This window comes from Chiloscyllium plagiosum, chromosome 11, assembly GCF_004010195.1.
Source record: "Chiloscyllium plagiosum isolate BGI_BamShark_2017 chromosome 11, ASM401019v2, whole genome shotgun sequence".
Classification (NCBI taxonomy): Eukaryota; Metazoa; Chordata; class Chondrichthyes; order Orectolobiformes; family Hemiscylliidae; genus Chiloscyllium; species Chiloscyllium plagiosum.
In genome coordinates, this window is record NC_057720.1 from 25,912,523 (window position 1) to 25,927,921 (window position 15,399).

At 43.0% G+C, this 15,399-nt stretch overlaps 1 long non-coding RNA gene across 2 annotated transcripts in view; it reads right to left on the reverse strand.

The window, feature by feature from the left end:
• LOC122554238 overlaps positions 1 to 5,633 on the reverse strand; it is a 91,325-nt gene extending 85,692 nt beyond the window's left edge. The window contains exon 1 of one of the 2 annotated variants that reach the window (XR_006312948.1): positions 5,558 to 5,633. This is a non-coding gene — a long non-coding RNA (uncharacterized LOC122554238). Of the gene's footprint in view, positions 1 to 4,932; positions 5,014 to 5,557 lie in introns of those variants that run through there. The other variant, XR_006312947.1, reaches the window with a different exon arrangement.
• Positions 5,634 to 15,399: the final 9,766 nt, after the last annotated feature.

Consider the following 15,399-nt stretch of genomic DNA (forward strand, 5'->3'; position numbering starts at 1 on the left):
AACATAGTATGGAAAAATTCAATATATGCTTACTACAGCCTGAGATATTATACTTCAGAGCCTGTACTAAAATGAAGCTATTTGTATAGCACTTCAATCAATGTGTCATGCTTCAAGTAGCCCCAATTAAGATCAAAATGGAGACTGTTAAACCCTTTAGTTACACATTATGAGACAATGGTAATATAATTAGCATGACTCTTCAAATTACATCGCATACATACTAACTATGAGACATAACATAACACCTTCAGGATCTTTTATGTTTCAAATTTTCTAAACTTCAGTGGATACAAACCATTCCTCATAAGAACACCAACCCCATGATGATTCCAGTAAAGATTATCCTAACTTTCCCCAGTACCAGTATCAATCTCCATATCTCTGACATCAGTGTTTGAGCCATGTATTAGAACATAGAACAGAAAAGCACAGCACAGAACAGGCCCTTAGGCCCATGACGTTGTGCCGAGACTTAACCCTAATGTAAAATATAGTAAACTTAACCTACACACCCCTCAACTCACTGCTATCCATGTGCATGTCCAGCAGTCGCTTAAATGTCCCCAATGACTTCACTTCCACCACCATAGCTGGCAACACATTTCATGCATTCACAACTATCTGCGTAAAGAACCTACCTCTGATACCTCCTTTATACCTTCCTCCTAATATCTTCAAACTATGACTTCTCATATCAGTTAATCCTGCCCTGAGGAAAAGTCTCTAGCTATTGACTCTATCTATTCCTCTCAATATTTTGAGCACCTTGATCAGGACTCCTTTCTTCCTTCTCTCCAGAGAGAAAAGTCCGAGCTTATTCAACCTTTCTTCATAAGGCAAGCCCTCCAGTCCAGGCAGCATCCCACAATATTCCAAGTGTGGTCTCACCAGGGACTTGTAGAGCTGCAGTAAAACCTCACGGTTCTTTAACAGGGGGATTGAGTTTATGAAAGCCAAAACACCATATGCCTTCTTACCAACCCTATCCACTTGGGTGACAACTTTGAGGGATGTACTTGCACACCCAGATCCCTCAGTTCCTCCATTCTGCCAAGAATCCTGTCTTTAATCCTATATTCAGCATTCGAGTTCGACCTTCCAAAATGAATCACTTTGCATTTATCCAGGTTGAACTCCATCTGCCATTTCTCAGCCCAGCTCTGCATTCTGTCTATGTTGCGCTGCAGCCTGCAGTAGCCCTCTATACTAATCAAAGACACCTCCAACCTTAGCGTCATCTGCAAATTTACTAACCCACCCCTCAAACTCCTCATCCAAGTCATTTACAAAAACTAAAAAGAGCAGAGGTCCAAGAACAGACCCCTGCGGGATCCCACTCAACACTGACCTCCAGGCAGAATACTTTCCATCTACAACCACTCTCTGCCTTCTGTCAGCCAGCCAATTCTGAATCCAGATAGCCAAATCTCCCTGTACCCCATACCTCCTGACATTATGAATGAGCCTACCATGTGGAACCCTATCAAATGCCTTGCTGAAATCCATATACACCACATCTACTGCTCTATTGTCATCGACCTGTCTTGTCACCTCTTCAAAGAACTCAATAAGATTTGTGAGGCATGACCTGCCCCTCTCAAAGCCTGGCTGACTGCCTTTAATCACACTATACTTTTCCAAATAGTCATAAATCCTATCCCTCAGAATTTTTTCCACAACTTTGCTGACCACAGACTTAAGACTGGCTGGTCTGTAATTGCCAGGGATTTCCCTATTATCCTTCTTGAAAAGTGGAACATTCGCCTCCTTCCAATCCTCCGGTACGACTCCAGTGGAGAGTGAGGAGACAAATATCCTTGCCAGTGGCTTAGCAACCTTGTTTCTCGCTTCCCGGAGCAGCCAAGGATGAATCTGGTCTGACCCTGGGGACTTATCAATCTTAATGTTTCCAAACTTTCTAGCACATCAACTTCATCAATCTTGATCTGGTCAAGACTGTATCCCAGCTCCTCTAAGTTTTCATTTACAAGAAGTTCCTTTCCTTGGTGAAAAACCAAAGCAAAAGACTCATTTTGGGCTTCCCCTATCTGCTCAGACTCCACGCACAAGTTCCCTCCGCTATGCCTGATCAGCCCTACCTTTCAGGCATGAGCCCTCCCTGAAGAAGGACTCATGCCCGAAACATCGATTCTCCTGTTCCTTGGATGCTGCCTGACCTGCTGCGCTTTTCCAGCAACACATTTTCAGCCATACCTTCTCCCTGAGCATTCTTATTGCTCATGTATGAGTAAAGTGCCTTTGGGTTCTCCCAAATACGTCTTGCCAAGCCTTTTATGTGCCCCCTCCTCAGTCCATTTCTGAGCTCCTTTCTATTAAGCCTGTAATTCTTTAAAGCTGTGCTAGATCCTTGCTTCCTCCACCTTACGTAAACTGCCTTCATTTTGACGAAAGTCCCTCTGTTCTCTGTCATCCAAGGCTCCTTAATCTTACCCCTTATCTGGCTCAGAGGAAGAAATTTGTGCATCACTCGCAACAACTGCTCCTTAAATAGTCTCCACATGTCTGCTGTGCCCTTTCTGTGGAACAATTGTCCCAATCTGTACTTTCCAACTCCTGTTTGATAACGTCATAAATTTTCTTTTCCCCAATTAAATATCTTCCCTTGGTAACTGCTCCTTTCACTCTCCAAGGCTATGCTAACGGTGAGGCAGTTGTGATCACTTTCACCAAAGTGCTCTCCCACCCAGAGATCTGACACCTGTCCTGGCTCATTGCAGAGCACCAAATCCAAAATGGCCTCTCCCCTCGTCGGTTTTTCTACATACTGAGTAAGGAAACCCTCCTGAACACACCTGACAAAAATGGCACCATCCAAACCATCTGCACTTAGGAGGTTCCAGTCGATATTGGGTAAGTTGAAATCACCCATAACAACAACCCTGCTACTTTTGCATTTTTCCAGAATCTGCCTGCCTATGAGATCAACAATCTCTCTACTGCTATTAGGTGGTCTGTAGAAAACCCCCAGTGCGGTGGCTGTTCCTAACTTCCACCCATACTGACTCAGTAGACAAACGCTCCTCAACAATCTTCATTTCTGTAGCTGTGATGCACTCTCTGATTAGCAACGCTACACCCCCTCCTCTTTTTCCACCCTCCCTGTTCTTTTTAAACATTCTAAACCCTGGAACATCAAGCAACAATTCCTGCCTCTGTGAAACCCATGTCTCTGTTATGGCCACAACATCATAGCCCCAAGTACTGATCCATGCTTTAAGTTAGTCACTCTTATTCCAGACACTCCTTGCATTAAAGCAGACACACTTTAACTGATCCCTATGTTTCATCGCGTGAGAAACCTTCCTGATAAATTCAATATATTCTGTCACTGTCCCGTCTGCAACTAACTCCCTCTCAGACATGTGGCTCTGATTCCCATCCCGCTGCCAAACTAGTTTAAACCCTCCCATATCACAGGAGCAAATTTCCCACCCCGGACATTTGTACCCCTCCAGTTCAGGTGCAACTTGTCCTTCATGTACAACCTGTCCTTCATGTACATGTCCCACCTTCCTCAGAAGGCATCCCAATGGTCCAGGTATCTGAAGCCCTCCCTCCTGCACCAGCCTCGCAGCCACGTGTTAAGCTGCATTCGTTGACTGTTCCTCATCTCACTATCTCATGGCACCGGTAGCAAACCTGAGATCACTACTCTATTCGTCCTGCTCTTCAGCTTCCAACCTAACTCTGTAGTCACTTTTCAGATCTTCAATCCCTTTCCTGGCTATATTATTGGTGCCAATATGTACCACGATTTCTGGCTGCTCACCCTTCCCCTTCAGAATCTTGTAAACCCGACCGGCGACATCCCAGACCCTGGCACCAGGGAGGCAACATACCATCCGGAAGTCCCGTTCCTAACCACAAAGCCTCCTGTAAATTCGTCTAACTATTGAGTCCCTTACCACTAGTGCTTTTCTATTTCCCCTCCCCCCTTCTGAGGGACAGTGCCAGAGACCTGTCAACTATGGCTTTCTCTGGTAGGCTGTCCCCATCAGCAGTATCCAAAATGGTATACTTATTGCTGAGGGGAACGGCCACACGGGATCCCTGCTTTGACTGTCAGTTCCCTTTCCTCCCCCTGACTGTAACCCAGCCATCCTTATCCTGTATCTGGGGAGTGACCACCTCCCTGTACATCCTCTCAATTTCCCCCTCAGCCTCCCGAATGATCTGTAGTTCATCCAGCTCCTTAACTTGGTTTTTGAAGAGCTGGAGTTGGGTACACTTCCCACAGATGTAGTTGGCAGAGACATGTGGAGTGTCTCTCACCTGCCACATTCTGCAGAAGGATTCTTCTACCTGATCTGGTTTTCCACCGACACCAATTTGCATATTTGAAGAACTGCTTCCATACTTTCTAACACCCTTTTCGCATCCTGCTCATATCATTAGTGCCTGCATCGACCATGGCAGCTAAGTCCTCCCCTCCCAATGCAACTTTCCCTCCAGCTTTGAGCCGATGTCTGATACCTTGACACCAGGCAGACAATACAACTGATTAGACTTTCAATCTTTACTGCAGCAAACTGTGTCAATTTTTCTGACTGTACTGTCTCCCAAAACCATTATATTTCTTTTTGCTTACCTAACTGAATGGCTTTCTATACCATGTCAAGTTAGCTCATCCATCTTACAGCACCCCCCCCCGCCCCGAGTCTTATTTAAGCAATGTCAAATTCTCATGGACAATTGCAAATCTGAGAATTCTCCAGCCTCACTTGTACCCAGAAACTCCTACCCCTGCAGCTATGACATATTACCTATCATGCTTTACTTACTGTGTTCCAATTAATGACCAAATTAAACAATATGTTTACTCATTTTTTTTTTACATATTCCTTAATCTTATGGTCAGTTGAAGTACTATTTTGAATCTTAATAATAGAGTAAGCATTAGCCACTTACCAGATATTCACCAGAACAAAAACTGGATTCTTCTCGTTGACGAAAGTTAGAATCAATTTGTAGAGGCTCAGTGGTTAGCACTGCTGCCTGACAGCACCAGGGACCTGGGTTCAATTCCAGCCTTGGGCAACTGCCTGCATGGAGTTTGCACATTCTCCCCACATCTGCATGGGTTTCCTCCAGTTGCTTCGGTTTCCTCCCACAATCCAAGGATATGCATGCCCATAGTGTTCAGGTTAGAGGCATTCGTCAGAAGTCAATATAGGGGAGGGGTGCTTTTCAGAAGGCTGGAGTGGACATGTTGGATTGAAGGGCCTGTTTCAACACTGTAGGAATTCTATGAGATTTTTTTAAAAAGCCAAAAGTCACAGAGCACTTCTCTTATTTCCCCTAACCCCCTTAATCGCCCAAACACAGCACTCAATTGTAAGATACTTCTGTTCCTACCACAAAAGTCTTAATGACCCTTTACAAAGGAATTAGTTTCAGCTGCTTCATTAATTAAGTTCAATTGCTTTACCAGGAAAGATCTTGTTAAAACCATGCTTAGTAACTCAAGAATTCAAAGTGTAGAATGCCAAAATATGCAAAATTAAACTTGTTCAAAATACTTAGACTTCCTTACTCAAACTGCCAGTATTCAGTCTGAACTCTTCATTGAAAAAAAACTAAACGAACAGAATCAACTTCACTTCTTTTTCGACAGGAAGGAACACTGATGCATGAAGGAAAATAATTCTGAGTGCATTGATTGGTTGCACAATTAGTCAGGCAAGAACAAGACTTCTCTGAGTTATTTGACAGAGGGAGAAGGGAGTAACGTTCTGGATTTCCAGTGTGCATGTTGAAACAGGGAAGAGACATGTTTTGACAAGACCCTAGAAGCTTCACAAAATCCCTTCAAGCTTCCATTGTTTGGTGGGTCATGTGCTATTATGACAATGATCTCTTTCAAAGTTCCAGCTGCAGATAGAGGATTAAAAGGTCAGCAGAAATAAACAGCATTTCTAGAAGCTTTTTCCCCAAGCTGTTTGTATTTTGTTTCTGCTGCTGTTGAAGATCAATACACAAGCAACTGGTTACCCATGCTGCATCAGTGCTGTTCAAAATCCAAATGCACTGTCGAGAAATCTTTCCCTTAAAATTGTAACATACAGAGGCTGGGATGCTGGGGTCTACTCTTTAAATGCAGTATCTATTTAAGACCTTTTCAAAATAGGGTTGCTCAGTGGCTTAGTGGTTAGTACTGCTGCCTCCCAATGCTAGGGACCCGGGTTTGATTCCAGCCTCAGGTGACTGTCTGTACGGAGTTTGCGTATTCTCCCCATTTCCGCATGGGTTTCCTCCTGGTGCTCCAGTTTCCTCTACAATCCAAAGATGTGCAGGTCTAGTGGATTAGCCATGCTACATTGCCCATAGTCTCCAGGGATGTGTAGGTTAGGCGTGTTTACCATGGGAAGTATAGGGTAGGGAGGATGGATCTGGATCTCTTCAGAGGGTCAGATTGGGCTGAATGGCCTGTTCCCACGCTACAGGGATTCTATTTTAAAAATCTACTTAGACTCACATTTGGAGTTGTTTCATTATATCAGACCGATGCAGAGAAAGTATTTTGGGGAATGAGTACGTCCATGTAATTGGTACTTCCCTGAACTTCCAACAATTGTTTAAAAGCTGATGTATTTTGGGAAAGCAAATCTTAGCAGGATGTATACACTTAATGATAAGGTCCTAGGGAGTGTTGCTAAACAAAGAGACCTTGGAGTGCAGGTTCATAGATCCTTGAAACTGGAGTCGCAGGTAGATAGGATAGTGAAGAAGGCGTTTGGTATGCTTTCCTTTATAGTTCAGACTATTGAGTACAGGAGTTGGGAGGTCATGTTGCGGCTGTACAGGACATTGGTTAGGCCACTGTTGGAATATTGTGTGCAATTCTGATCTCCTTCCTGTTGTGAGTCCAGAAGTAGAGGGCATAGATTTAGGGTGAGAGGGGAAAGATATAAAAAGGACCTAAGGGGCAACATTTTCACGCAGAGGATGGTGCATGTGTGGAATGAGCTGCCAGAGGAAGTGGTGGAGGCTGGTACAATTGCAGGATTTAAAAGGCATCTGGATAGGTATATGAATAGAAAGGGTTTGGAAGGATATGGGCCGGGTGCTAGCAAGTGGGATTAGATTGGGTTGGGATATCTGGTCGGCATGGATGAGTTGGACCGAAGGGTCTGTTTCTGTGCTGTACATCTCTATGACTCTATAAATGGAACTATTTGTCTATAATTTTCCATTTGTTAATGTCAATTACAAGCCATGATCATTTATCTATGGAGAAAACACTTTTAGGCTTTATCTTAATCTTGAATTGCTGTCTTAAGTGTTTATCCTAAATCAGAATTATTTGCATCAGAATTATCTGCAGAGACTCTTACACAGCACAGTCCTTCCATCTGCTTGTGCATTATTCATTGAAAATCTTCTGGTGCTCTACTGAACCTAAGCAGCAGGCTCTTCTAGCTCCACCATCATTGCTTTATGGTAGACTGATTAGAGTATTGTGTAGGCTGACTATTCATCAAGGTGCACCTGCCAAAATCCATTTGAAACACTGAGAAATGAGACATTTCCACCATGTACACCATAGCCACAATTTCAATCATTGGCAATGATTAATGTTCTTGCTTAAGACAGCTATTGCCTGACATTTGAGTGGTGCAAATGTTATTTGCTGTTTGTCAGCCCAAGCCTGGATGCTGTCCAGACCTTGTTTCTTTTGAACATGGACTGCTTCATTATCTGAGAAGCCGCGAATGGTGCTGAACATTGTGCAATCATTAGCAGACATCCTCACTTCTAACCTTATATTGGAAGGAAGGTCATTGATGAAGCAGCTGAAGATGGTTGGGCCTCGGACTCTATCCTGAGGAGCTCCTGCAGAGGTGTGCTGGAGCTGAGGTGACTGACCTCCAACAACCACAAGCATCTTCCAATGTACAAGATATGACTCCAAACAGCAGAAAGTTTGCCTTTGATACTCAGTGATTCCAGTTTTGCTTGGGCTCCTTAAGGTGACAGGATTGGTTGAATGCAGCCTTGATGTCAAGGGCTGTCACCATCACCTCACCATTGGAATTCTGCTCTTTTGTCCATGTTTGGACTAAGGCTTTAATGAGATGAGCTGAGTGGTTTAATCCAAACTGGTCACCACTGAACAGATTATTTTGGAGCAGGTGCTGCTTGATTGCACTATTGATGACACCTTTCATCATTTTCCTGATGATCGAGAGCAGATTGATGTGGCTGTAGTTTGCTGGTTTGGATTTGTCCTGCTTTATATGTACAGGACATACTTGGAAATTTTCCAGATTGCCGAGTGTTGTAAATGTACTGAAACAGCTTGGCCAAGGGAGTGGCAAGTTCTGGAATAGAAGTCTTCAGTACTATAGCCAGAATGTTGTCAGGGCCCATAGTCTTTGTGCTATCCAGTACATTCAACCATTTTTTGACATCACATGTAGTGAATCAAATTAGCCAACTGGTATCTGTGATACTAGGGACCACTGGAGGAGGCCAAGATGAATCATCCACTTGACACTGTTGGCTGAAGATTGCTGTAAATGATTCAGCCTTATCTTTTGCACTTACGTGTTGGGCTCTTCTGTTATTGAGGTTGGGGATATTTGTGAAGCCTCCTCCTACAGTGTATTGTTGAATTGTCATCCACCATTCACAATTGGATGTGGCAGCCTGCAGAGCTTACATCTTAGTGAGGCACCACTCCTAACTGCAAGTGCCCTGGTACAATAATTATAGAGCAGGAGAATCGACGTTTCGGGCATAAGCCCTTCTTCAGGCCTGAAACGTCGATTCTCCTGCTTCTTGGATGCTGCCTGACCTGCTGCGCTTTTCCAGCAACACATTTTTCAGGTCTGATCTCCAGCATCTGCAGTCCTCACTTTCTCCCAATAATTATAGAGATAATCACAGAAGCAGTACGAGTGAAGGCAGTGTTTTGTTCAGGAAGTCAGTAATAAACTGTGTTATATGTTGCAAACTTCCATAAATTCAGTTCTATTACTGACACAGTTCTGCCAGTGACTGTAACAAATTACATCATTCTATGTAGTATTTACACCTCAGATACTGGCCTTTCAGCAAAATAGCTCCTTGCTATATTTATGATAAAATCTTCCCCTATCTTTCATTATCTGTCTCCAGCAATAAAGCCTTCCCTTTCTTCTCTTGTGACCTTCGCTTAAAGTCCTTATTCACTTCTGTTGCAACATTTAACAGTGAGTTTCATGTCTTAACCAGTCTCTGGGTAATGTGACAAAAGGTGTATAATTTACATAGCTTGATATCATTTTTTGGAATTTGGATTTCAGAATAGGAGCAGAATGATATTGTTTGTTTAGTCAAGGTTTTCTTGAAAAAAAATTATTCTCATCGAGTCCTTTCAGAGTCGTGGCTGCACCCAGCACTGTCAGAAAGCAGGTGAGAGCAAACTCCTGTGATCTTAAACCAAAGATATTTATACCTGGTTGTTTTATGAGAGGTAGGGTAAGTATTAAAGGTCATTAGTTCTTTTTCAGTTCAGAAGGGTCTAAGATTATGCAGTTCTAAGATAATTCAGTGCAGAAAATATTATCAGTGAATTCAGAAGCAAGTTTAGTTTTTGTGAAGAGTCATTTAAGTAGGAACTTAAAGAGTTGAGATAGGAATGTAATTTCTTTAGACTTGAGTCTCTGTAATGGACAATGTCAGGTAATAGTCTGAAGTTTTGGTTTGGAGTGTGCTTTTGCTTGTGCTAGCTATTATCTGTTTAGGTCATTTGGTTGGATGGTTGCTGAAAATGTATTGCTGGAAAAGCGCAGCAGGTCTGGCAGCATCCAGGGAACAGGAGAATCAACGTTATCCCTTGTGGTTGGAGGGTTCCTAGGCGGGAGATGAGGCGCTCTTCCTCCAACCCTCGTGTTGTTGTGGTCTGGCGATGGAGGAGTCCAAAGACCTGCATATCTTTGGTGGAGTGGGAGGGGGAGTTGAAGTGTTGAGCCACAGGGTGGTTGGGTTGGTTGGTCCAGGTGTCCCAGAGGTTGGTTGGATGGTTGGTTTATGAAGCAGTATGATGCCAAAAGTGTGGGTTCAATCCCCATAGCAGTTGAGGTTAATATGAAGGACTCTCCTTCACAACCTCTCCCTTGAGGTGCAATGGCCCTCAGGTCAAATCACCAGCAGTCGTCTCTCTCTCTCTCTCTCTCTAATGAAAGATTATCTCTACAGTCTGGGTAAGACTATGGCAACTTGCCTGATTGTATGGTTTATATTTTCTTCTCTTTTGAACAGTAAATCACTGTTGTTAAATAAAATCTGTGAGCTCATGTGAATTTATTTCAAATACTAATCATTAAGTTAACAAAAAAAGCATGATCTACCAAGTAATTTTTCATTTTGAGACTGACTAGGCCAGTATTATTAGCAGCTGAGATCATAACAGTTAAGCATTTTCTCCAAAATTCCTTGTTGGAGTTAATGGTGACTGTCTTTTACTTAAGGCCCTTCTGATTTCCCAAACAAATGGGGAAATCTTATATAAGCCTACCCTACCAAATCTTTTCAAATTTTCGACATTTCTAAGTCACCTCTCACTTTTACCTTTCTAGAGAAAAGAGCTGTCGCTTATTTAATCTTTCCTGATGAGTATAACCTCTCAATTCTGGTATCATTCCAGGAACATTTTTGTATTTCTCCATTGTACTGCTTACATATCCTGACCTTTTATTCCACCAAATCATTTCACCTGCTACTAAAGACACCAGTAACTTCATAAATCAGCTCTGCATAAGTGCATTAAGTTGGTCATGTGCGCATTTCTTGCCAGAGTAAGTGATTTAATCTACATCCTCATTGACTACCAATGGCAGTATGATAGAGCATCTCAATTTCACAGGAAGATTTCCCCAAAGTCCACAGAGTCAGAGATTTCACTTGCATGGATATACATCTTTTCTTCATCACTTCCACCAACAGTAAAGGATGCCAATCTCTCAATAAAAACCTCATTTAAACCCAGCACCACACCATTGTGCAAACGAATTGCTCATTGAACTGTGAGACGCTATTGGAAAACTTTATGTCCCAATAAGGAAATTGATCAGGGATAATATTAATTGTTTATAAATTCTATCCACTTGTTTTTAGGTGGCTGGTTTAAATTGGGGATTCATCTATGCTGTCCTAATTGGCTCCTCTGGTGTGGTGGTAGAGTCTTTACCTTTCAGCTGGCTTGTTTGGGTTTAAATCCTACTTCCAGAAGTGTGTAATAACATCTCTGAACAGGTTGGAAAATATGTTACAGTGTAATGCCCTGCCTCTGGCCCAGAAGGTCTGTGTTCAATGTTCACCTACCCCAAGGTCTCTGAACCTCAGACTAGCAGTTCTGAACCCCGAATGTGCGAAATGCCTCTGAGTAGCTCTACCACTGTTTGATGAGGAAGAAGCTGAAATATTTGATAGCGTTACAGAATTGGGTTGGTTCCTTCTTCCGGGGAGTCTCATTGGGGTACCCTACCAATTGGACACTCACAATACAACTCCTCACTGGTTTAAATTGGGGATTCCAGTTCGACCTTTACTGCTCCAGTCATTGTTATCTGTCCTTTGCTTCATGCAGTGTCCCCTGTGGTTCCCTGCCAATTGGACTCTCTCGGTGTGTCTCCTCTTCGTGAGCAATCCTATCCTAGACCTCACTGCTCAAGCTCTGCCTGTCCACTCCTCACACAAACCCAAACCCTCAATTTCCCTCTGGATTGTAACTTTTCTTACCGGTTGTTTTTGCACCTGAGGCGAGATCATACGGTTAAACTTCCCCTTAGCTTAAAATTTAACAATAGCATTTAATAATAGAAGGAAAGAACGGATCGGGTTACAACATTTGTAATGACAAAGAAACATTTGCAGATGAAGCATCGGGCCCACGTGGCACTCAGACATCGCTGAGGTATTAATGATATTAATGGTAAGCAATTCAAGCCCAATATCTCCCATGATTTGCTGCCCAGTTTCTCAAAACGTCCTGCCATCTTCAAGCTCCAAACCATTGACTATCTTAAAAGTTCAAGCTAAGGTGGTTCAAGGATTGTCACCTATGCATTGGTGTCAAATTGAATCCTTAAGCTTATTAATAAAGTATTTTTTAAGAAACCCAGGAGTACTGAAACAATCCAAAATGAGTTCATTTCTTTATCAACTCGCCAATTGCTTGTACAATGGAGAAAAATTCTATATTAATGTTCCACCACTAATGTTTACATCCACATTTTTTAATGGAATAACAGCTTCCAATCTATTTTCCCAACTTTTAACAAAAGAATGTGCGTTTTTCAATACCATTAGATAGTAAAATATTCTGCTGTGCTTCACAGGGTCTTAATCAAACAAAGACTAACAACAAATTATATAAGGTCATGTTAGGATAGGTGTGAAAGCTTGGTCAAATTGATGTTTTAGGGAGAATCTTGGAGGCCAATGAAGCATTTAAGCCATTAGGCAGCCACATAGTTTTATCCGTTGCTTTCTCAACGATAACTTCGCTTGTGATTGATTGCCATCATGCAGACTTTTTGCAGTAGACCTTGACAAGAACTTAAAGTTTAAGTGAGATGCATTCAAATGTCCTGGTTCAAACACTGTAAACACTTAAATGTCAACTCGATTCAGTAGTGACATTCGTTCTCATAAGTCAAAAGGTTCTGGGTTCAAGACCTAAGTCAAGGCATCATGGTATAGATTAATATTTCAGTTCAGCTCTGCTGGGCATCTTACACTGCCAGAGGTGCCGTCTTTCAGTTGAGATGTTAAATCAAACTCCTGTGCACTATTGGCGGGCATCAGATCACAGTGTTTACGGGAAGCAGAGCATTCTTCCCAACATTTAATTCTCAGTCAACAAATACTTTCTTTGTTACCCAGCTGCAGTATGTTGTGCATCAGATTATGAGTTAGATTGCTAGTAGGTAGCACATGGCCTTCAGCAACCATCCTCTGGCTTTATCACAGTAGCTTAAATGCAAGTGGCACAGCCACAGAGTTCAGGCATCAAAGGAACATAGGAACATGGGAACTTATACACCTAGTGGTAAGGTCTGCGGGAATGTTGCTGAACAAAGAGACCTTAGAGTGCAGGTTCATAGCTCCTTGAAAGTAGAGTCACAGGTAGATAGGATAGTGAAGAAGGCGTTTGGTATGTTTTCCTTTATTGGTCAGAGTATTGAGTACAGGAGTTGGGAGGTCATGTTGTGGCTGTACAGGACGTTGGTTGGGCCACTGTTGGAATAATCTGTGCAATTCTGGTCTCTTTCCTATCAGAAAGATGTGGTGAAACTTGAAACGGTTCAGAAAGGATTTACAAGGACATTGTCAGGGTTGGAGCATTTGAGATATAGGGAGAGGCTGAACAGGCTGGGGCTGTTTTCCCTGGAGCGTTGGGGGCTGAGGAGACCCTTATAGAGGTTTATAAAATCATGATGGGTATGGATAGGGTGAACAGTCCAGGTCTTTTTCCTGGTGTGGGGGAGTCCAGAACGAGAGGGCTTAGCTTTAGGGTGAGAGGGGAAAGATATAAAAGAAACCTAAGGGCAACATTTTCACACAGAGGGTGGTACGTGTATAGAATGGGCTGCCAGAGGAAGTGGTGGAGGCTGGTACAATTGCAAGATTTAAAAGGCATCTGGATGGGTATATGAATAGGAAGACTTTGGAGGGATATGGGCCGGATGCTGGCAGGTGGGACTAGATTGGGTTGGGATATCTGGTCGGCATGAACACGTTGGACTGAAGGTTCTGTTTCCGTGCTGTACATCTCTATGACTCTATGACCCTAAGTGGATTGCAGCGATTCAAGAAGGCAGCTCACCACTGCCTTCTCACAGGCAAATAAGTGTTTAGATTAGTGTGGTGCTGGAAAAGCACAGCATTCGAGGAGCAGCAAAATCAACGTTTCGGATAAAAGCCCTTAATCAAGAATACAGGCAGAGAGACTGAAGGGTGGAGAGATAAATGAGAGGAGGGTGGGGGTGGGGAGAAAGTAGCATAGAGTACTAAAGGTGAGTGGGGGAGGGGATGAAGGTGATGGATGATGAGGCGTTCTTCCTCCAGGCGTCTGGTGGTGAGGGAGCGGCGATGAAGGAGGCCCAGGACCTCCATATCCTTGGCAGAGTGGGAGGGGGAGTTGAAATGTTGGGCCACAGGGCAGTGTGGTTGATTGGTGCTGGTGTCCCAGAGATGTTCCCTAAAGTGCTCTGCTAGGAGGCGTCCATTTTCGAAAGGCCAACATTTACTTTCACTATTCTCTTCCTTTTTATATACGTATCGAAGCTTTTGGTGTCAATACTTTCTGCCGGGCTGCCAACACTCACCTCAATGAATCTCTGCCAATCATCTCAGCAGCTGGATGTTGAAGGAATGGGAACCCTATCCATGCTAGTGAATAGAAGATTTGACATATATCACACACACTGCGATGTGCACGCAGCCAGTGGTATCCTGCATCATGGAGGACAAAATTGTATGCTGAACATAAACAGAAGTTTCTGGAAAAGCTTAGCAGGCCTGGCATCATCTGTGAAGAGAAATTAGCGTTAATATTTCAGGTCTGGTGTCCCTTCCTCAGAACTGATGGTAGCTCGGAAAGTATGTACCTTAGCTTGCTGAGCCTGGAGGGTTTGTTTTCAGACATTTTGTCACCATGACTAGGTAACATCATCAGTGAGAATCTCTGGTGAAGTGCTAGTGGTATGTCCCGCCACTTGGTCTTGATTTCTTAAGGTGGGTGATGTCATTTCTGGTACCTTTTATCAAGGGAAAGTAGGTAGGATCTAAATCAATGTGTTTATTGATGGATTAGAATGCCATGCCTCTAAGAAGTCTTGTGTGTGTCCTTGTTTTGACTGTCCTGGGATGTGTGTGTTGTCTCAGTCAAAGTGATGGCCTTCTTTGTCTGTATGCATAAAAACTAGTGATAGTGGGTCATTTTTTTTGGTGGTCAGTTGGTGTTTGTGTATCCTGGTGGTACGTTTCCTGCTTGTTTGTCCAATGTAGAGTTTTTATACAGTTCTTTCGTGGTATCTTGTTTTGCTGATAGTATCTAATGGATCCTTTAGTTTCATTAAGTCTGTTGGTAGGTTTGTGGGCTATCATGATGCCAAGGGGTCTGAGTAGTCTGGAAGTCATTTCTGATATGTCTTCAATGTAAGGTAATGTGATAAGGTAGCTCAGAAAATCTCACTTTATATACAGAAGATAGGGTGGGGGAGGGATGGGGAGTAAATAACAGGTGGTGATAGAACCCAAAGAGAGAGAAGAACAGTTGGACAGACAAAGGAGTGGTTAACGATCTGGCTCGGAGGGTGAATAACTATTAATGGAAACTGTTAGTGGTTAACAACAGGACATTGGGCGCCTCAATTTCTCTGCCAC